The 20557-nt window shown below is 48.6% G+C and overlaps 1 protein-coding gene and 2 long non-coding RNA genes across 7 annotated transcripts in view; 2 read left to right on the top strand and 1 right to left on the bottom strand.

Annotated features, from left to right (window-relative positions):
* PPP1R16B (protein phosphatase 1 regulatory subunit 16B) overlaps positions 1 to 9088 on the bottom strand; it is a 110071-nt gene extending 100983 nt beyond the window's left edge. For 2 of the 3 annotated variants that reach the window (XM_042230130.1, XM_027977192.2), the window contains exon 1: positions 8520 to 8616. The gene's annotated coding sequence lies outside the window, so the exon portion shown is untranslated. Of the gene's footprint in view, positions 1 to 8519; positions 8617 to 8996 lie in introns of those variants that run through there. The other variant, XM_004014571.5, reaches the window with a different exon arrangement.
* The window catches only part of LOC132657644 (uncharacterized), a 28050-nt gene continuing 15115 nt past the window's right edge, over positions 7623 to 20557 (top strand). For all 3 annotated transcript variants that reach the window (XR_009596122.1, XR_009596121.1, XR_009596120.1), the window contains exon 1: positions 7623 to 7880. This is a non-coding gene — a long non-coding RNA (uncharacterized LOC132657644). The remainder of the gene's footprint in view (positions 7881 to 20557) is intronic.
* Positions 8661 to 20288, top strand: LOC121816208 (uncharacterized). Its single transcript, XR_009596123.1, has 2 exons — positions 8661 to 8789; positions 14070 to 20288. It is a non-coding gene; the product is annotated as an uncharacterized LOC121816208 (long non-coding RNA).

Here is a 20557-nt window from a genome sequence, read left to right as displayed (position 1 = left end):
TCCCAGAGGCTGACTGTACGGATACTAAGGTAATAATTATGGTTAGTATGTATCCAGTACACCCTATGTGCCAAACACAGGTTAAATAATCATATCATCTCATACTATTATTATTCCTATTTTACACATGGGGAAACTGAGGCTCAGCAAAGTTAGCAAATAACTTCTCAAGGATACATTAAGTGGGAGAGGGAAGAATCCAACCCAGGTCTGACTCCAGAGCTAGCCAAAGTCACTGCCAGCCTTTCCTCCATCTGAGGAAGAACTGGAGAAAGGCACTCCCTCAGGGCAGGGACAGCTTATGAAATGCAACCGCATTTTTGCCCAGAGTCAGACAGCGTCATGATTCGGTACAAGGACTTAAGAAGCAAGACAGCCTGGATTCAAATCCTAACTCCACCACTGACTGGCTGTGTGACCTGGGGCAAATCATGGAACCTCTCTGTGCCTCACTTTCCTCAGCAGTAAAATCAGGGTCATAGTAAGGCCACCTCTTAAGAGTTGCTAGGAGGACATAAAGTTAAACAGTGCTTGGCTCATAAGATAAGAACTAGATGTTAACCATTATTATTAAGAAAAAGGGACTTTCCGGGTGGTATAGTGGATAAGAATTCACCTGACAATTCAAGGGACACAGGTGCATTCCCTGGTCCAGGAAGATTCCACGTACTGTGTGGCAACTAAGCCTGTGCACCAGAACCACTGAAGCCCATGCTCTAGAGCCCACGATGCACAAAACAAGCCACCGCAAAGAGAAGCCCGTGCACCGCAATGAAGAGTAGCCTCCACTCGCCACAATTAGAGAAAGCCCAAGAGCAGCAACGAAGACTCAGGGCAACCAAAAAAGAAAGAAATAAAGGAAAAAAGAAAAAAGGTGCCCTTCCTCCCAGGCAGATGCAACCCCGCAGGGTTATAAAGCCTGGCAAGTGGAGCAGGCTAGCTTTTGGCCCCTCTATCAGCCAGGTGCCATCAGGCAGTCCTCAACTCTACAACCCTACACTCGGCCTCCTGAGCAGTGAACTTCCACATGCTGCCAGCTCTTCCTCTTGGCTTCCTTCCCTTCTGCCAACCTGGCTGTGAATCTGGCTGGCACACTTTTGAAAAATACAGACTCCCAGGGCCCCACCATGGCAGGTTCTGATGCAGGTAGGTTGGTCTAGGGCCCAGGGATCTGTGTGTTTAACAAGCCCCAGGTGACCAGGGGACCCAAGACACTCTGTCCCCCCGACACACATTTCTGGAAGCACCAGAAGCCCCACGCACCTGTTCTTGGTGTTCCCAAGGCTCCTTGGGAGCAAGCAGCCTTTCCTTCATGCTCAGTCCCAGGTCTGAGCACACAGAGAAGGGGCACAGTAAGTCTGCTCTCCTGCAAGCCAGCCCACAGAGCAGATGGCTGTGCGAGCAGACATGACAGGCTGAATTCGCTTGAGTGCGTGACACCGGGGACCCCTCAGCTGTAGACCTGGGGTACCCCCAGACCCTTGCTCCCCAAAGTGCAGTTCACAGACCAGCAGCACATGACTCCCTCTGAGAGGTTATTCTAAATGCAGATGTCCAGGCCCCAGACTTAAGGAATCAGATTCTGTCTCTTACAGAAACCCGCAAGCTTTTGAGCAAATTTGAGGCATATGCTTGAGACCCCTTCCCCCATCAGGAAAAGTTCTAATCCATGTGCAGTTCTAATCTGTCCAAAAACCCTATGGGGCCAGTCTTTTCCTTCAGACTCCCAGGGAGGCCCAGAAAAACAGCGAGGTCCTTTTAATGGCCTTGATGTAGCAGCCAGCCTAGGGCTCACGGTGAACCTTCGTTTTGATGAATTATTTATTTCAAAGTCCATGTGAAAATAAACCTTCCCAAAAAAATGAAAAAAAAAAAAAAAGACAGCAATTTTGGCCTCTGTAGTTCTGGGGCGTAAAACATTCCTGTCTTTTGTACAGAGTTGTGACCCCTACTTCCCCAGCCAAAGCCATCCAAAGACATCAAATGCCCAAAGGAAACAAGCCGTGTCTTCCTGTTGGCCAAACTTCAAATTATCAGGCAGACTTCACACTGGAGCTTGACCTCCTTAATCCAAGGCCTATCACATTGCTGTAAATGTCAGTGGAAAAACAGCCATTCAGTGGTTTCCTTCATTCCACCAGAAAGGGAAAAAAACAGGAAGCTAACAGCAGCTGCACCCCAGCTTGGCAAATCCCAGGGGCCCCGCTGAGAGGGTGTTCCTTGTGAGCACCTACCTTCCCCGCCCCAGCCTGCCTGTCCAGATAAAGAGCGGACCTGTGTCTATGTGAGCAAACTGCAGCCATGATCATAGAACAATTCAGATAATTCAGGCCCCCAAGTGCCTCCTTGGCGGGCAGGCGGGAAGGAAAATAGCTTTGGTCTGAATTTCTTTGGCCTAAATGACCAACATTCATCGCTCAAGTTCATCTGCGTCTCTCTCCTGTTCATTCAAAATGTCCTACAAGCCAAACCTCCTGGACTCCAAGAGACATGAGGCCTTCCAAGTCCTCATTCATCCCTTTAATGCTTACTGTCTCCTGTGTGCCCGCCATCATGCTGGGCAACTGGGGACACAGGGCTGAATGAATCACACACACAGTCACTGACCTTAGGGGCCTCATGGCCAGTATAAGCCTTCTCAAATCTGGCACTATTGACATGCGGAGTTGGACAACTCCTTGTTGAGGGGGACTGCCCTGGGCACTGCAGGGTATCTCGCTGGCCTCAACCTGCTAGATGCCAGTAGATCCCTGCCCCCTCTGTACTTTCCCACTTGTGACAACCAAAAATGCCTCCAGACATTGCCAAATGTCCCCTGGAGAGCCAAGCTGCCCCCCAGCTGAGAATCACTGACCTCGTGGGAGAGGTAGGGTAAAAGAATAATGACCACAAATAGCCATACAATCACAGTTATGTTAAGCACCATGGAGGAAAACTTTATGGATGTTACATCAATATATCTATGATGTGGAAGTCGATTTTATGTTGGATTACAAATCTTTATTTATCACAACCCTGAATTATACACACACACACATACATGCATGCATGATATGCATTTCTGGATGAAGAAACTGAAGTGCAAAGAGGTGAAAAAATTGGCCGAGGGCCAAAAACCAGTGAAAGGCAAAAGCAGGATTTGAACCTTGGCCTTGAACTTTGCCTCCTGTGGAAAAGGAAATTCGAGCCTTTGTTTTGATGTCTTCTGTAAACAGGTAGGGTGTGTGGTCACGTGATGCTCTAACCCGCCATCCTAAAAGACTCATTCCTTCCTGGGGCCACCGTGGAGCTCAGTCACCACCTGCTGCCTCAATCAAGCTGCAAATGCCTGCGTCAAGGCACATCTGTGGGACACTAGCGGGCCCAGGAAGGTTGCCTTGAATTCTGAGACATCCAAGAATAGCTCCCTATCGCCAAGCGCCTGCACTCAGGAACTTCCCAAAAGTCAACACCAGAAGAGACTAGGGTAGTCGCCAGATACCCAGAGCACACCCCCCTGTGACCCATCACCAAGGTGCCTGCAGTCTAGCATCCGGGGGTGCATGGTGAAAGAAGCCAGACATTCTGCAGGCAGCATTACCAAGAGCATGCACGAGGTGGTACACATAAGCACAGAGCAACTTCAGAGACCTCTAGACATGAGTTCTCACCATTTATAAGCCCTTTAGCAAATCACCTCATCCTCTATGCCTTTATTTTCCCTTCTGTGCAGTGGGGATAAATGCATCTACTTTAGTAAGTCTGTATGAGGATTCGACAGCAATATAAGCAAAGACCTCAGACAGTGACCAACATTCAGAAAAGCACTTAGTACCCTCTTATGGTCAACAAGGGAGCGAGATGGTGGCGCTTCCTCCACCCACATCCCCTTCCTCCAAATGAGAAACATCCCAGGGTGAGAGACACGGGTGCACAAGTAGCAAAAACATCTCAGGAAGAAGGAGGGAACGCCTGTGCTTTCCAGGTAGAAGGAAGCGGAAAGGACAGTTAACGTATCCGCAAACGTGCACAGGCCAGCCATTCCTCCTTTGCAGAAGTAAACTCTAGACTGGATTCAGATGGCTCCATAAGCTGCAGGAGGCCTGCTTTGGGTGAACAAGCATTTAATCATTCTGGACCCCTTAGCAGAACGACCTCGTGATCCCTGACCTCGTGCTCCCTGACCTCGCCTCCATCATGCCCTACAGTGATGGCTCTCCAGCTGTTAACTCTGCCCACTGCTCTCTAAGACACCGAACACTTAAGCCTCTATGTCTTTGCACAAGCTGTTTTCTCAGCTCAGGCTGCCCACTCCCCTCCACCCCACCTTATTAGCTGCCACCTGGAAAACTGTGTCTGAAGGGCTCAAATGTGCCCCGACAGCAAAATTTGCCCACCTGCTATTGATCACTGCAGACTAATAATAATAGCAGCCATGGTTTCCCTGGTGGCTCAGTGGTAAAGGGTCTGCCTGCCAATGCAGGGGACACGGATTAAATTCCCAGTCCAGAAAGATCCCACATGCCACAGGGCAACAAAGCCCATGTACCACAACTACTAAGTCTGCGCTCTAAAGCCCGGGATCCGCAAATGCTGAGCCCAAGCGCTGCAACTACTGAAGCCCTTGTGACCTAGAACCCGTGCTCTACAACAAGAGGAGCCACTGAAATGAGAGGTTTGTGCACTGCAACTAGAGTAGCCCCCAGAGGAAAAAAGTCCACAAAGCAACAAGGACCCAGCACAGCCAAATAAGTAAAAACACAGAAAAAAATAGCAGCCAACATGTGCAAGCAGTGATTAATATCTAGAAGGCTCTGAACTGAGGTTTTTTACCCACGTGGTTCCCTTTTCTCCTCACATCACCACTCAGAGGTAACACATCTGTCCATCACCAGCTGGCTGTGAGGTGGCAGATTCAGGAATGAAGCCTGGGTTCGTTAGCTGAGGCCACCTGTTCATCCCTCCCTCTACTCTTCACTTCTCTTCTTGCCAGTGAAGCTGTGTTCTCACTATCACTTTTTTGCCCGTAGACTGAGAAGCCTGAGAGCTGCTTTATTCATCTTGAAATCCCTCGCTAAGCACAATGGCTAAAAGGGAGTAAACATCTGTTGAATGAATCAACAGACCCTGCAAAATGGCAGCCTGAGGAGAAAGGTGAAATGAAGACTTCTAGAGACAGGCTGATGCTGGACTTGGATTCCCAGAAATCAACCGCCTCTCCCCCCCCCCCCCACCAGGCTTGAGGGGCTTTCCCTGTCCTGTTAGCTAGAGGCAGAGAGTTCTGCCTTCCCCTGGACTGGGAGGGGGTGGGGAGGGGATCTATGAGAGGCCAGTGCAAAAGAGGAAATGGTGGTGGTGGTGATGATAATCATTTCCTGCATTCCTGCCCCTACCAGGTGCTGCACTAAGCACTTTCTATGCATCAAGGGCTCAGAGAATCCTCACAACCCCACAGAGGAGGCATTACTATCACTCCCACTTTACAGATGAGAAAACCAGGAGTCAGAGAGAGTAAATAATTTACCCAGGTCACAGAGCTTCTAGGTAGAGAGCTGTAATTTGAACTAGACCTATCTGGCTCCCTTGCTCTTCCAACTTTGTAGCCTTCTGTAGGAGACAGGCTTGTCCTAGCCCTCCTGAAATTCCAGTGTCTCAGGACTTTCCTGGTGGTCTAGCGGTTAAGAATCTGCCTGCCAGTGCAGGGGACACGGGTTCGATCCCTGGCATCTGGGACAATTCCACATCCTGCGGGGCAATGAAGCCTGTGTGCCACAACTACTGAAGCCCCCACACCTAGAGCCTATGCTCTGCAACAAGAGAAGCCCCCACAATGAGAAGCCCATGCACCACTCGCCCCAACTAGAGAAAGCCTGCACACAGCAACGAACACCCAGCACAAAGCACAACCAAAAAACTAAAATCTCAAAGTCTAGGATGAACTCAGGATTAAAAAAAAAAAAAGACCATCCCAGGCTCTGCTGGAAGAATACTACTTGGGACGCACTCCACTGAGTGCTTCATGTCCCAGGTGCAGGTGGTATGGGGGTAGGAGTAATTAGATTGGCAGAGGGGTCAAAGTTGGCTGAGGTTCCTGAAAGTCCAAACACAGCCCAGGAATCCAGGTACTGCCTTCCATGACCCACAAAAAAACCAGGCTGGCCTCAGACTCCATTGATTAGAGAACGCTGACTCTGGGTATGGAGCAGGGTTTGAGAAGAACCTGGGGCCCCAGTTTCCAAAGAGAACAAAGATGCTCTGCAGAAGGTTACTGCCTTGGGGGAAAACCCATTTTCCTGCGTCAGCATCCTCTTAGCCCTGTGGCTCCAGCTTCCAAACTTAACAGCTGGATTAGAATTTAACCTCCGCTCCTGTGTCAGTTACCAAAGAGAACAAAGTCTGCGCGGGCACTGGACCTTGCCTGCCATGTCTCTCCAAGCCAGGGAAGATTCAGAGAACACAGGGATTCGGGGAGCCCCAACCCAGAGTCTGGCAGATGAGTGGCACAGTGGGAGGAGACCAAAAGATGGGGGAGCAAGGATCAAGTGGTCTTCCTGAAGAAAACATTTCAGAGGCTGGGATGAGCTGGGACCAGGAGGGGGGTCAGGAAGGTTCCAGGGAGAGGGGCACCGCTGGACAGACTCCAGTTCACAGGAAAGCACGAAGTGGAAGGTCCAAAGTGGCCTGGTTGACATCTTGCCTCCGACATCCTGGTGACAGGTGGGAGATGAGGGGCTGGGGAGGGGAGTTGTGTGGGAAGGCCCGGGAGCAGGCTGGGAGCTCAGAGGACTCACCAGCGCCCACCAGCCGCCTGCAAGCTGCCTCTTGATGACAAAGCTGAGGGAGGAAGATGTGGAAACTCCCCCAGCGCCTGCAGAACCACCCACCAGAGCTCCACTTCTGCTCCTGCCTAAAAGGAGACACGCCCCATTCCAAAGCTTTCTGAAAGGCCCGGGTATTAACCTCGGAGCATCCGGCTGCTGGGACCTCACACGGTCCTGCCCCCATCACCCCACGGCCTGATCAGCCCCATCTCCTAGAGGCAACTGAGGCTCTCCGAGGCCAAGTGCCTTGCCCTCGGGAAGAAAGCGAGTCACTGGCTAAGCTAAGATGCTTATGACCAGCCTCGGAGGAGGCCTCCCACACAGAGGGTTTTTCTCCGGTGCTTCACCAGCCACAGGAAATGGCAGGGCCCTCAGGGTAGTACCCGCGCCGGCCCAGGAGGCTAACGGCAGGCGCCTTCCCGGGAGAGCCCGGCGGGCAAGGGCGCCTGGTACCCCAGGGCCTCGGGTCCTCCACAGAGGGCGATTCAGAGGTGGCACCTGGTGCCCAGGGCCGCCGAGAGCGGGTGGGCGCTTCTGACAGCGAGAACAGCGGCCCATTATGTAGAATTCAATCACATGCGCGCGCAAGCAGCTCGGCTTTCGGTTCTGAGAAGCTCTTAAGGAGCCGCGTCTTTCTCTCCCTGGGTTTCTGAGATGCCCGGGAGCTCCGAGTCTCGGGCTTTCCGCGCGGCCCTCCTGGGAGGGCCAGATTCAAAGCTCCAATTATCCGCGCGAGGCTGGGAACTGCATCATCAGCATCTCCCGCTAAGCCGGTCCGAACTGGAGGAGGTGGCGGGGGTGGGGAGGGGGGTGGCTGGGGCCGGGGGGTGGAGTCGCCCGGCCTCAGGGAAGGCGAATACCCCGCATCTCTAGCTGTCCACGCGGGACGGTCTGGGCAGCTCGGGTGACCTTGGGGAGACCCCTCTGCGCGACCTCTCGGAGGAAGGCTGCACAGACTCAGTCCATCCTAGGCGTTCGGGGGCGCTCCTCCGGCCGGAGTCGATGCGCGGGACTCAGGAGGAGAGGCGCGCTCCAGGCGCGGGGGACCCAGCCGCCGGCACACGGCGGCCCTTCGGGAAGGTAGGGAACAACCACGCTGGGGTCTCCCCCGGGGCCGCGGGGCGCTGCCAGCCGGATCCCGCGGGGGGCGGGTCTGCACGCGGGGGCGCCTGCCCTGGAGACCTTTCCCGCCCAGGCAGGGAGCGCTCCCGGCGCCCTGCCACCGCCTGCGGGGACCGAGCGCCGCCACGCGAGGGGGCGGCGCCCCCGTGCTAGCCCCGAGATTGGGAGCCCGGACTGTCTGCTGCCGGTTGGGGCTCCTTCTGCCCAGCACCGCGCCCCTTAGGCAGAAGGCGGCCCAAGAGCCCAGAATCCTCCAAGATGCCCCCTGCCCGCCCCAAGATCCGGCTACGGGGACACCAGCCAGCAACCTGCCAGTGCGCCCCGTACCCTGGCCTCGTCTCTGGCGCGCAAGACCCGGGAGAACGCCCCCATCCCAACCCAACTCCCCAGCCCTGCTCGCCTGGTACCCGCCTTTCCAGTCTCCCTCCCACCCCCCCCCAGTTATCTCCTGCCGCCGGCCCTTCGCCAAAGCTCTCTCCACACACACCCCCAGCCAGACCTTCAGAGGCTGGGTCCACCTCCCCGCTGCGATCCTCATCCCCAGCCTGGTCAAGCCAAAGGGCGCAGGGCAGCCGGCGATGCCGCCGGGGAACTCACCCGCTCTCCCGAGCCCTGCCCCGGGCGGCTCCCGGCCCTGGCTCGGTCCTTCCGTCCCCGAGCCGCAGCTGCCGGTGCGGCGACAGAAGCCAGCTCTGCACGGCCGCGGGCCTCCGCGCCGCCCCTCGGCTCCTCCCCCGAGGCGGGGCCTGAGCTCGCGGGAAGGGGGTGGGCATCCTCTCGGCTCGACCTGGACGGCACGCGAGCTCCCGGCAAGGGTCCCTCATCCCCCTCCACCACCACCTTTGAGCAGCTAGAAATTGAAAGCAGGTGAGACGCGACCAGGGGTCGGGAAAGAGTTTTCCTTACGGTCTTTCTCCCACCCTTCAACATCACCGCTTTGGAAAGGGGGAAGCCCAGGACGGTATTCTTGCTCCCATTTGATGGAAGGGCATCACGAAGCCCAGAGAGCTGCAGTCAACCACCCAAAGTCACACAGCATTAAGACCGGTGCCAGCAGTTCATGTGTCCTCCTACCTTGAAGCCTGAATCAGAAGGCTTCCTAGGACGTCAAGGAGCCCAGCCAGGGTTTGCCCTGGGGACAGGTCTGTGGGAGGAGTCCCCCAACTGAGGGTTAGGAGATGAGAGCCAGACTAGTGGGAGCATGGGGGGCCGTGGCCTGCGACGTAGAATCGCATCATTTCCTCTTTCTGGGAGGGACCGAGTTTTAGAGGAGGAGGAAGGAAGTGGTTGTACCTCCACTGACGTCTGCCCCTGGTTGGGAGGTGCAGGATCTAGAAAGGGGCTGCCTTCCTGAGATCTAACGCTTAAAATAGAAAGCAAAACACAACCCGTGGCCCCTGTCATCTAACCCAATCCTTTTTCCTGGGTTGAAGGCCCCTGCACTCAGCACCATCTTTTCTCTACAGGACAAGGTATTGAGAAGCCCCTTCTCTCCACCCTACCCCCCAGGAAGAGGAGAGAAAGTTAACAAACAAAGGGGAAACAAATCCATCCCCAAACATTCTCTGGAATCCACACTCGCTGAACACTGGCTTTAGAACAATAGAGTTCTCTTCTGCACAAAGGGCCTTGTTTCCTGAGCTTTCCCAGCCTCCAGATTAGAGCCCGAGGCACCCCAGGGCCAGCCAGAGGGGCGCAGAGAAGGCTTAGGTTTGAGGAGTTCGGGGATGATAGTTCAGTTCCTAGCAGTCTTGTTCAAAGAACTCCTTTACTCGGTACTATATAGCAACCTTCTTCAGAGGCTGACACTATAACCTGAGTTTAGCGATTTCCTGTTTGCTAAGAAAAACCCCATAACCTTTGCTGGGGAAGCAAAAACCCCTGGATTGTGTTTATTCTGTCCCCAACCTCCCTGGTTTCTCTGAAAGCCAGCTCCCCAATTTGCCCCCTGGCTTCCTCTCAGTTCATTAATAATCCAGTTTTGAATGACACTGTTTCAAAGTAGAGCAATTAGAGAGCAGAACAGGTGGGGAAGATGTTTAAAGTAACCCTAGGGGATCATTGTTCTCTGCAGAATGTTTCCATTGATTTATCCTGAAGAGCTGTAGGCTGAAAGAGCAGGAGTCCATCTCTCCCAGGCTTGCATAGAACTTGGAGCCTGCCTTCCTAAAATGATGCCTTGAGTATGGGCCCAGATCCCAGTGCTGTGCTGTTCATTTACACCATTCATAACATTTTGATATTGAAGATAAGTATACTCAGAATCGGGTGGAAGACTCATACTTCCTGATTTCAAAATTTACCACAAGGCTACAATAATCAAGACTGCAGTACGGTATAAGGATAGATGGGGAGCGATGGAATAAAACAGATTCCAGCTAAACCCCTTACTTTTAGGACCAATTGCTTTTCAATGAGTGACAAGACAATTTAAAGAATCATCTTTTCAACTAATGGTGCTGGATGACTGGACTTCCATATGCCAATAAATAAATAAATAAATGAGGTTGGACCCCCTACCTCATACCATACACAGAAATTAACTCAAAACAGATAAGGCTGAATCGTAAGAGCTAAAACTATGAAACTCAGAGGAAAACATAGATATAAGTCATGACCTTGGATTAAGGCTCACGATGGACGTGAATCTGAGTGAACTCCGGAAGTTGGTGATGGACAGGGAGGCCTGGCGTGCTGCAATTCATGTGGTCCCAAAGAGTCGGGCACGACTGAGCGACTGGACTGACTGACTGACTGACTGACTGGATTAAGCAGTGTTTCTTAGCTATGGCACCTCAAGCAGAAGCAACAAAGGGAAAAAGAGACAATTTGGACTTCACTAAAATTAAAATGCTTTATAGAGGACACCATCAAGAAAGTGAAAAGATAACTGTAAGGGGCTGAATTGTATTCCCCCCAAATTCACATGCTGAAGTCCTAATCTCTAGTATCTCAGACTGTGACTGTGTTTGGAGATAAGGTCTTTGAAGAGATGATTGTCAAGCTAAAGCCCTTAGGGTGGGGCCCTGATCCAATAGCTAGTGTCCTCAGAAGAAGAGGAAGAGACACCAAGGGATACTTGCACAGACGAAAGGCCACGTGAGGGCCCAGGGAGAAGATGGTCATCTCCGAGTCCAAGAGAGAGGCCTTGGGAGAAACCAGATCTGCAGACACCTTGATCTTGGACTTCAAGCCTCCAGAACTGTGAGAAAGAAATTTCTGTTGTTTAAGCCACCCGGTTGTGACATTTTGATATGGCAGCCTTAGCAAACATACAATAACCCACAGAACCCACAGAATGAGGGGAATTATTTGCAAAGCACATATCTGATAAGGGGCTTGTATCTAGAATATATAAGGAACTCTTACAACTCAGTAATAAAACGCAAATAACAAAAAATGAACAAGGAGTGAGAATAGACATTCTCCAAAGAAAACGTACAAATGGCCAATAAGCACATGAGAAAATGCTCAATATCATCAGCCATCAAGGAAATGCAATGCAAAACCCCAATGCGGGGACTTACCTGGTTGTCCAATGGCTTAAGACTGCACTCCCAATGCAGGGGCTGTGGGTTTGATTCCTGATCAGGAAACTAGATCCTGCATGCCACAATTCAAGATCCCACTCAAGGTTCCACAGGTTGCAACTAAAGACACAGGCACAGCCAAAAAAAAAAAAAAAAAAAAAAAAACACACAATGAGGGAATTCCCTGGCAGTCTAGTGGTTAGGACTTGGTGATTCTACTTCTGGGGGCAGGTTCAATCACTCTTCAGGGAACTAAGGTACCACAAGCTACCAGGCCAAAAACAAACGAAAACACCACAATGAGATATACTTTCAAACTTACTAGGATGGCTATGATCAAAAAGACAGGTAATAACGAATGTTGACAAAGATGTGGAGAAATTGGAAATTTTATGCATTGCTGGTGGGAGTGTAAAATGGTATAGCCCCTTTGAAAAACAGTCTGGCAGTTCCCTAAAATGTTAAACATAGAGTTGCCGGATGACCCAGCAATCCCACTCCTAGGTGTATACCCAAGAGCAGTAAAAACAAATGTCCACACAAACTTGTACATAAATGTTCATGGCAGCGTTATTCATTATAGCCAAGAAGGGGAGACAACCCAAATCTCTATCAAATGATGAATGGATCTGGAAAACGTAGTGTATCCATACAATGCAGTGTGATTTGACAGTCGAAAGGTATGCAGGATGAATACATGCCACAACATGAACCTTGAAAATGTTATGCCAGGTGCAGGAAGCCAGTCATAAGACCACGTATTGTATGATTCCATTCCTAGCAGATGTCTAAAATAGGCAAATCTATAAAGACAGAAGGTTAATTCCTAGTTGTCTAGAGTTGGGAAGGGTATTTGGGGCAAATTGAGAGTAAGCAATATTGGGCACTAATTTTTCGTCCTTTTTTTTTTTAATGAAATATGATTGATGTAATAACCAGTTTCTTTTTGGTGTGTTGAAAAATGAACTAAAATTGATTGGGGCAATAGTTACATGACTATGACTATACTAAAGCCATTAAATTGTATACTTTAGATCAGGGGGTCCCCAACCTGTAGGATCTAATACTTGATGATCTGAAGTGGAGCTGATATAATAATAATAGAAATAAAGTGCACAATAAGTGTAATGTGCTTGAATCATCCCAAAACCATCCTCTACAACCTCAGTCCACGGAAAAATTGTCTTCCATGAAACTGATGCCAAAAAGACTGGGGACCACAGCTTTAAATGGAAGAGTTATATGATATGTGAATTACATCTCAATAAAGTATCACCCCCTTCTTCCCGCCAATGTCAAACTGTACTCTGGTCCTTGAAAGCAGCACTGACCATGTCTAAACCTCTCTCTTCTGCCCCCGGCAAGAAATTCCCTCCTTTTTAATTTTTTTGGCTATGCCGCATAGCTTATGGGATCTTAGTTCCCCAACAAGGATCGAACCCACACGCTCAGCAATGAAATTGCAGAGTCCAGTAACCACTGGAGCAGGGTACTCCTGGGAAAGTCCTCCTTTTATTTTGAGGCCATCTGTGGTCTGTCTGTTAGACATTAGAGTATAGTCTAATGCCAGTGAACATTCTAATAGACTGGAAAATGTTTGAGGGCCTGGAAATAAATGGGTTGGCTCCAACATATAAAATCTGAAATATTGGTGTTTAAAAATATAGAATTAAATATCTACACAACTTCGGGTGAACCAGTCAACTGCCACTCAAGCCAACTCATACATATAAATTATATAGAAGGTAGAATTGGGGTAAATTATATAATTGCTGTGATGTCGGGCAACACCTCAGAAGAAGGAAGGCCTAGAGACTTCTGAGTCTACTAAAAAATGAGCTAATCCAGCCTGAAAGAGATTCACTTCAGAAGTTATTTGATCCACTGGTTCTTAACACCAGCCAGTGAGCAGGTGCTGGGCTCATTCACTTAACAGATACTTAGTCCAGGGGAAAAGAGTATAGAGTTTCCTTAAAAAACTAAAAATAGAGTTACCATATGATCCAACAATCCCATTCCTGGGCATATATCTGGAAAAGACAAAAACTCTAATTCAAGAAGATACATGCACCCTAATGTTCATAGCAGCACTATTTATAATGGCTGAGACATGGAAGAAACCTAAATGTCCATCAACACATGGATAAAGAAGATGTAGAAATATTATGGAATGAAATGGAATATTATTCAGTCATAAAAATGCATGAAATCACACCATTTGCAGTAACATGGATGAGCCTAGAGACTATCATACTAAGTGAAGTAAGTCGGACAAAGACACATATCCTATGAATACCACTTTTATGTGGAATCTAAAAAATGGTGCAATGAACTTATTTACAAAACAGAAATTGACTGACAGACATAGAAAATAAATATATGGTCACCAAAGGGGAAAGGGGCAGGAGGAATTAATTAGGGGGTTGGGATTAAAAGATACACACCACTCTATATAAAAGAGATAAAAAGGACCTACTGTATAGCACAGGGAACTATATTCAGTGTCTCACAGTAACCTATAATAGAAAAGAATCTTAAAATGAATATATATACATATATGTATGTTTGTATCTGTAAATATAACTGAATCACTTTGCTTTATACCTGAAACTAACAGAGTTGGACTATAAAGCAAGCTGAGCACCGAAGAATTGATGCTTTTGAACTGTGGTGTTGGAGAAGACTCTTGAGAATCCCTTGGACTGCAAGGAGATCCAACCAGTTCATCCTAAAAGAGATCAGTCCTAGGTGTTCATTGGAAGGACCGATGTTGAAGCTGAAACTCCAATACTTTGGCCACCTGATGTGAAGAGCTGACTCATTGGAAAAGACCCTGATGCTGGGAAAGATTGAAGGCAGGAGAAGAAGGGGATGACAGAGGATAAGATGGTTGGATGGCATCACCGACTCAATGAACATGAGTCTGAGTGAACTCCGGAAGATGGTGAAGGACAGGGAAGCCTGGTGTGCTGCGGTTCATGGAGTAGCAAAGAGTCGGACACGACTGAGCAACTGAACTGAACTGAACACAATACCATAAATCAACTATACTTCAAGAAAAACAAATCCTTAGGGTTTCCCTGGTAGCCCAGTGGTAAAGAATCCACCTGCCAATACAGGAGACGGGTTTGATCCCTGGCCAGGGAAGATCCCACATGCCAAGAGCCAACTAAGCCCGTGTGCCACAACCACTGAGCCTGTGCTCTGGAGCCCAGGAGCCACAACTACTGAAGCTTTTGAGCCCATGTTCCGCAAAAAGAGAAGCTGCCACAATGAGAAACCCATGCACCACAATTAGAGTAACCTCTGCTCGCCACAACTCAAGAAAGCCCACGAAGCAACAATGACTCAGGGCAGCCTAAAATAAATAAATAAATAAAAATAACAGATACTTATTTATTCCAGTGCCTGGCCCAGAATAATCCTGGATAAGTGGCTGATTCTGTTGGTTGAAGATGCTGGCTCCAGGCCAGGCCCACCCTAGAGAGGTGCAAGTGAAGATGACGGTAGGCTCAAGAGAAGATCACCGAGTGGGGGAAAGTCCTCTCCCCTTAGGAGTCCTAGCTCTGCTGGACTTGCTGGGCAGTCATTTCCTCTTCCAGAGCATCGGTTTCCTGGTCTGCGAAACTCTGATTGTACAATACTTGCTTGTCTTTGTGCGTGTCTTTTTTCCCCTGTCTCTGTGCTTTTGAGGGAAGTGACCTTCCTCCGACCTGTTTCGCAAGCGCCCCAAAGCGCACGTAAGTGGTGTGAAGAGAACACCAGATGTTTTTGGCCCCCAGGTGAGCGCAGTCCCATATCACTGCGCATTTAGGGGGAAGGAAAAGCAAGGGAAGCGGGTTTTCATTTTTTCATTACGTTTAGAGAGAACTCTCTTAGCCCAGCGTCTCTCAACCTTGTCAGTACGTTGACATCACTAAGGAAGCTTTTTTTTTTTTTAATTTCGATGTGAGAGTTGGACTATAAAAAAAGCTGAATGCTGAAGAATTGATGCTTTTGAACTGTGGTGTTGAAGAAGACTTTTGAGAGTCCCTTGGACTGCAAGGAGATCCAACCAGTCCATCCTAAAGGTGATCAGTCCTGAGTGTTCATTGGAAGGACTGATGTTGAAGCTGAAACTCCAATACTTTGGCCACCTGATGTGAAGAGCTGACTCATTGGAAAAGACCCTGCTGCTGGGAAAGATTGAGGGCGGGAGGAGAAGGGGACGACAGAGGATGAGATGGTTGGATGGTATCACCGACTCAATGGATATGAGTTTGAGTAAACTCCGGGAATTGGTGATGGACAGGGAGGCCTGGCGTGCTTGCTACAGTCCATGGGGTCGCAAAGAGTCGGACACAACTGAGCAACTAAACTGATATTTAATTTTTATTTTATGTTGGAATTTTTGAAGCTTCCCAAGTGGTGCTACTGGTAAAGAAGCCACCTGCCAATGCAGGAGTCGAAGAGGTGTAGGTTCGATTCCTGGGTCGGGAAGATTCCCTGGAGGAGGGCATGGTATCCCACTCCAGTATTCTTGCCTGGAGAATCCCATGGACAGATGAGGCTGGCAGGCTGCAGTCCATAGGGTCACACAGAGTTGGACACAACTGAAGCGACTTAGCAGGCACAGGTGATTTACTAAGTTGTGTTAGTTTCAGGTGTACAGCAAAGTGATTTAGTTATACACATATAATGAAGCTGTTTATTTCATTTTTTACATTAATTTTTATTAGGGTATAGTTGTTTTACAGTGTTGTGAAGTTTCTAGTGTACAGCAAAGTGAGTTAGCTATAGGTATACACATTTCTCCTCTGTTGTGAATTTCCTTCCCATTTAGGTCACCACAGAGCCTTCAGTAGAGTTCCCTGTTCTCATTAGTTATCTATTTTATACATAGTATCAATGGAAGCTTTTTGAAAATGGAGATGCCAGGCTCTCCCCCAGGACTTTTGAATCAGATTCTGGAGGTGGGGCTCTTACTTTTAAAGATACACAGACACACAGATCGCACAAACTCCCCAGGGTTGTTGAAAATGCAATGGGCAGCCAGCCTAAGGATCACACTTTAAGCCTGTGTTCCTCAAATTGCAAGGAGCACAGAATCACTGTGAAAAAGAGAAAGAGAAGGTTAAATTGCTGCTTCCTAGGCCTGTCCTTTGCACCCCTCTCTCACTCTTAGGTGTAGGATGGGGCCTAGGAGTAGGCATTGGACTGATTCTCATGAATGATTTGAATGCCTCCAGCTGCCTTGATAGCAGCACTCCATTTTCTGTGTCCCTTCCCTAGACTTAACCAGGGTTTCCCCAATTCCCTGAGTGGAAGAGTCACCTGGGACACTTATTAAAAATACAGATACCATTTTGCAACTACTGTATAATCACTGATTAAGGAGGCAAGTCATCCCAGGTGCTAGAGCCACTGGATGGAAAGTTGGATAACAGAATATTCACATGATTCCAAAAATCAGAACATTTATTGATTAAAAAGGGAAAAACGCACCTTCACAATAGACAGACCCAGCAGTCTCCCCCTGAACCACAGATCAGACTCAGCATCTCAGATAGAGGAGGTGACCTGACATTCCCTGACCCCTTGTGATGCAATAAGATGTACTGGCATCTTCTATGTCATATTCTTGCCAAAAATACTTAACCTGATTTTAATCAGGAGGAAAATTTAGACAAGTCTAGAATGTGGGGCATTCCAAAAGCCTGGACTCTTAAAAAGCTAATTTTTTAAGGTGGGGAGTTTGAGATTAAAAGAGATGAGACGGACATAACCAAAAATAGATATACAGCGTGTGGACCTTGATTGGATCCTGGATTGAGCAAGTAAATAGCTATAAAAGGAATTATTCTGCAGACCATTGAGAACTGAACGATTGTTTGCAGATTCGATGGCGTTACTGAATTAATGTTATTATTCTGAGATGCGATAATGGTATTGTGGTGACAGAGGAAGGGGTCCTTATCTTATTTTTAAGTGATACCCGCTGAGGAGAGGATGAAGGACAGAAAAAGATAAGCCTAAATGGGTCAAGATGTTAACAATCGCTGAATCTAGGTGAAGGGTATTCAAAGGGCACTTCTCTCAATTTCTTTCCAAGTTGGGTATCTTTCAAAATAAAAAAAAAAATTCAGAGAGTGGGAAGGAATGCAGAGTCCTGAGAACCTACCTCTTGGAGATTCTGATTTAGTAGATCATTGAAGCCTGGGATCTGCTTTTATTTTTAATTTAAAATAATTAAATTATTTTATATATAGGACCTTAGCACCCCCTGCATTGAAAGGGCGGAATCTTAACTGCTGGACTGCCAGGGAAGTCCATGGGATCTGTAATTTTTAAAGAGGGCCTCAGGGTGGAGGTGCAGTTTGGGGAGGGGGGAGTGATTTTATCTGGCCCAAGGCTTCACCGTCCCGAGAGGTCACCGCAGCAACCTCTGCCTCTAACTGCCCTTCGGTTCCTCCAAAGCCCTTCCGGGTGCTAGCATCTCTCAGCACACCCTGTTCCCTCTGCCTGGCCTGCTGTCGCCTCTTTCTCAGTTTAACCTTCATCGGTTTTTTCAGATCTCAGCCCAGATACCATTTTCTCAGAGGAGGCTTCCTAGACACCCCTCAGTCGAACCCCCTGGTTTTGGCTCTCATGGCCTCAGGAACCCCAGTTTAGGAAGTCGTTCATGCGGTTGTGACTTGGATTCACATCTGCGTCTCCCATCTGACAGTGTCATGGGCTGAACTGTGTTCCCACCTCACCCCTAAATCCACATGATGAGGAACTTCAGAACGTGGCCATATTTGGAGATGGGGCCTTTAAAGAGGTGACAATGGGGAAAGGAGGTCCTCGAACTGGGCTCTCATCCAGTACGATTGGTGTCCTTATGAGAAGAGGAGGGATTTGCCTGCTGGTCCAGTAGCTAAGACTATGTCCTCCCAACTGGGGGGGCCCAGATTGGATCCATGGCCGGGGAAGTAGATCACTCACGCTGCAACTAAGACCCACCGTAGCCGAGTAAATAAATATATTTAAAAAAAAAAAAAAGAAGAAGAAGAAGAAGAGGAAGAGTGATTCAGGAGTTCCCTGGTGGCTTAGCTGTTAGGATTCCAGGCTTTCACTGCCAGGGCCCAGGGTCAAACCCTGGTCAGGGAACTGAGATCCCGCAAGCCAGGTGGCACAGCCAAAAAAATGACACAGAGATCAGACCACGTGAAGACAGTGGAAGAAGACAGTCATCTTCAAGCCAAGAAAGAAGGCCTTAGAAGCAGCCAACTCTGCTGATACCTTGATCTCAGACTTCTAACCTGCACAATTATGAGAAGATAAGTTTCTGTTGTTCAAGCCCCCAGTGTGTGGTCTTCTGTTAGGGTGGCCCTAACAAGCTAACATACAGATGGTGAGCACCTCTGGTCAGATGAAAGTATTAGTCTCTCAGTTGTGTCCAGCTCTTTATGACCCTGTGGACTGTAGCCCACTAGGCTCCTCTGTCCCTGGAATTCTCCTAGGGGAGGAAATGGCAACCCACTCCAGTATTCTCCTCCATGGACAGAGGAGCCTGACAGGTTATAATCCATGGGGTCGCAAAGAGGTGGACACAACTGAGCCACAAACACCTCTGGTCAGGAACCGTGTCTGTTTCGTTTACTGCCAAATTTCCAGGGCCTAACAAAGCTGGGCACACAGGCAGGGACACAGAAAGGACTTGTTGCGTGAATGATGTCACATTTTACGAGACTTTTGAGAGAAAACACAATACAGGTCCTGGCCTCCACTAAGGCTTCAGTAAACAGCTCTTGCAAACGCAGCAAGATAATACTTCGGGGGTTATAAACTGAAGTTTAGATTGTCTTCCTTCAATTGTTGTTTTGTAACTCTTTGCCTCTGGGAAAGGACAGACACCACCCAGAGGGAACAAAGTGGCTCCTCCGTCCTGAACTGCAAATAGAGTCTGTAACAGTCACAGCCCAGGGAGTCACTGGAGAGCCCAGGCACTTTTCACATATTGCTGCCTCAGGCAAGAGAGGAAAGCTCTTTCGGAATTCTAGAAATCTAGGCTTGGAAGATAAAGAGACAAAGCATGAGGAAGAAGGTAAGATGTTTCTCCCCAAATGACAGATTGGTTGAAGAGATGCTCAACTTCAGAATGATTAGGGAAGTACAAAGAAAACATTGAGGAAAGAAAAGCCGACAGCCGTCAGAAATAGCCACAAAAAAGGTCCTTCCATCCTGAGGCAGCCTAGGATGATGAAACATGAATCCTAAGGAAAATCAACTCTGAATATTCATTGGAAGGACTGCTGCTGAAGATGAAACTCCAGTACTTTAGCCACCTGATGCGAAGCGCCGACTCATTGGAAAAGACCCTGATACTGGGAAAGATTGAAAGCTAAAGGAGTGGGAGAGGCTGAAATGGTTAGATAGTAACCACCGACTCAATGGACATGAGTTTGAGCAAACCTTGGAAGGTAGTGAAAGACAGGGAAGCCTGGCGTTTTGCAGCCCATAGAGTCGAAAAGAATCAGACACGACTTAGCAACTGAACAACAACAAGGACTGTGAAATAGGAACTTCTGAGGGTTAGGGGACCAAACACTAGGACCACTGCTTTGGAGAGGAATCTAGCATTGTTTGGGAAAGATGGCCCAGCAACTCCACATTTAGGAGTACTTGGCCTGGAGAAAGCCTCACACCTGTGTAGGAACAGGCATTTCTTTGTGGCTTTGAAATTGACAAAGATTGGCAGCACTCTAAATACCGGCTCATAGGGGAGTGGACATAATGAATTAAGGGGTATTTTAAAATGATGAAATTCTAAACAACAGAAAAAATGAACTGAAATAAAGCCACCTGCTTTTCAGATTTCTCTTGGAAATCCTTCACTCTGCTCTGCTTCACTGGGGATTAAACTGTAGGGAGTCCCATGTCTTCTGGCTCCTTCTAGGTTTTGGCCAAAGGGAGGCACTGGCAGATCAGTGGGCAGAAGAAATGAGACCATCTGAGCTGTCTTTGTCCTTCTACTGAAGGCCATGGCTCGTGGTGGTGGCCCACTCTAAGTTTTGATAATTGCTCACTCCCCTTGCCTCAGTTTTCCCATTCACAAAACGGGCATGATGGGACTTCCTTGAT

This window comes from Ovis aries, chromosome 13 (assembly GCF_016772045.2).
Source record: "Ovis aries strain OAR_USU_Benz2616 breed Rambouillet chromosome 13, ARS-UI_Ramb_v3.0, whole genome shotgun sequence".
Classification (NCBI taxonomy): domain Eukaryota; kingdom Metazoa; phylum Chordata; class Mammalia; order Artiodactyla; family Bovidae; genus Ovis; species Ovis aries.
Note: the sequence above shows the minus strand (reverse complement) of the source record. Positions and strands in the feature narration are given on the sequence as shown.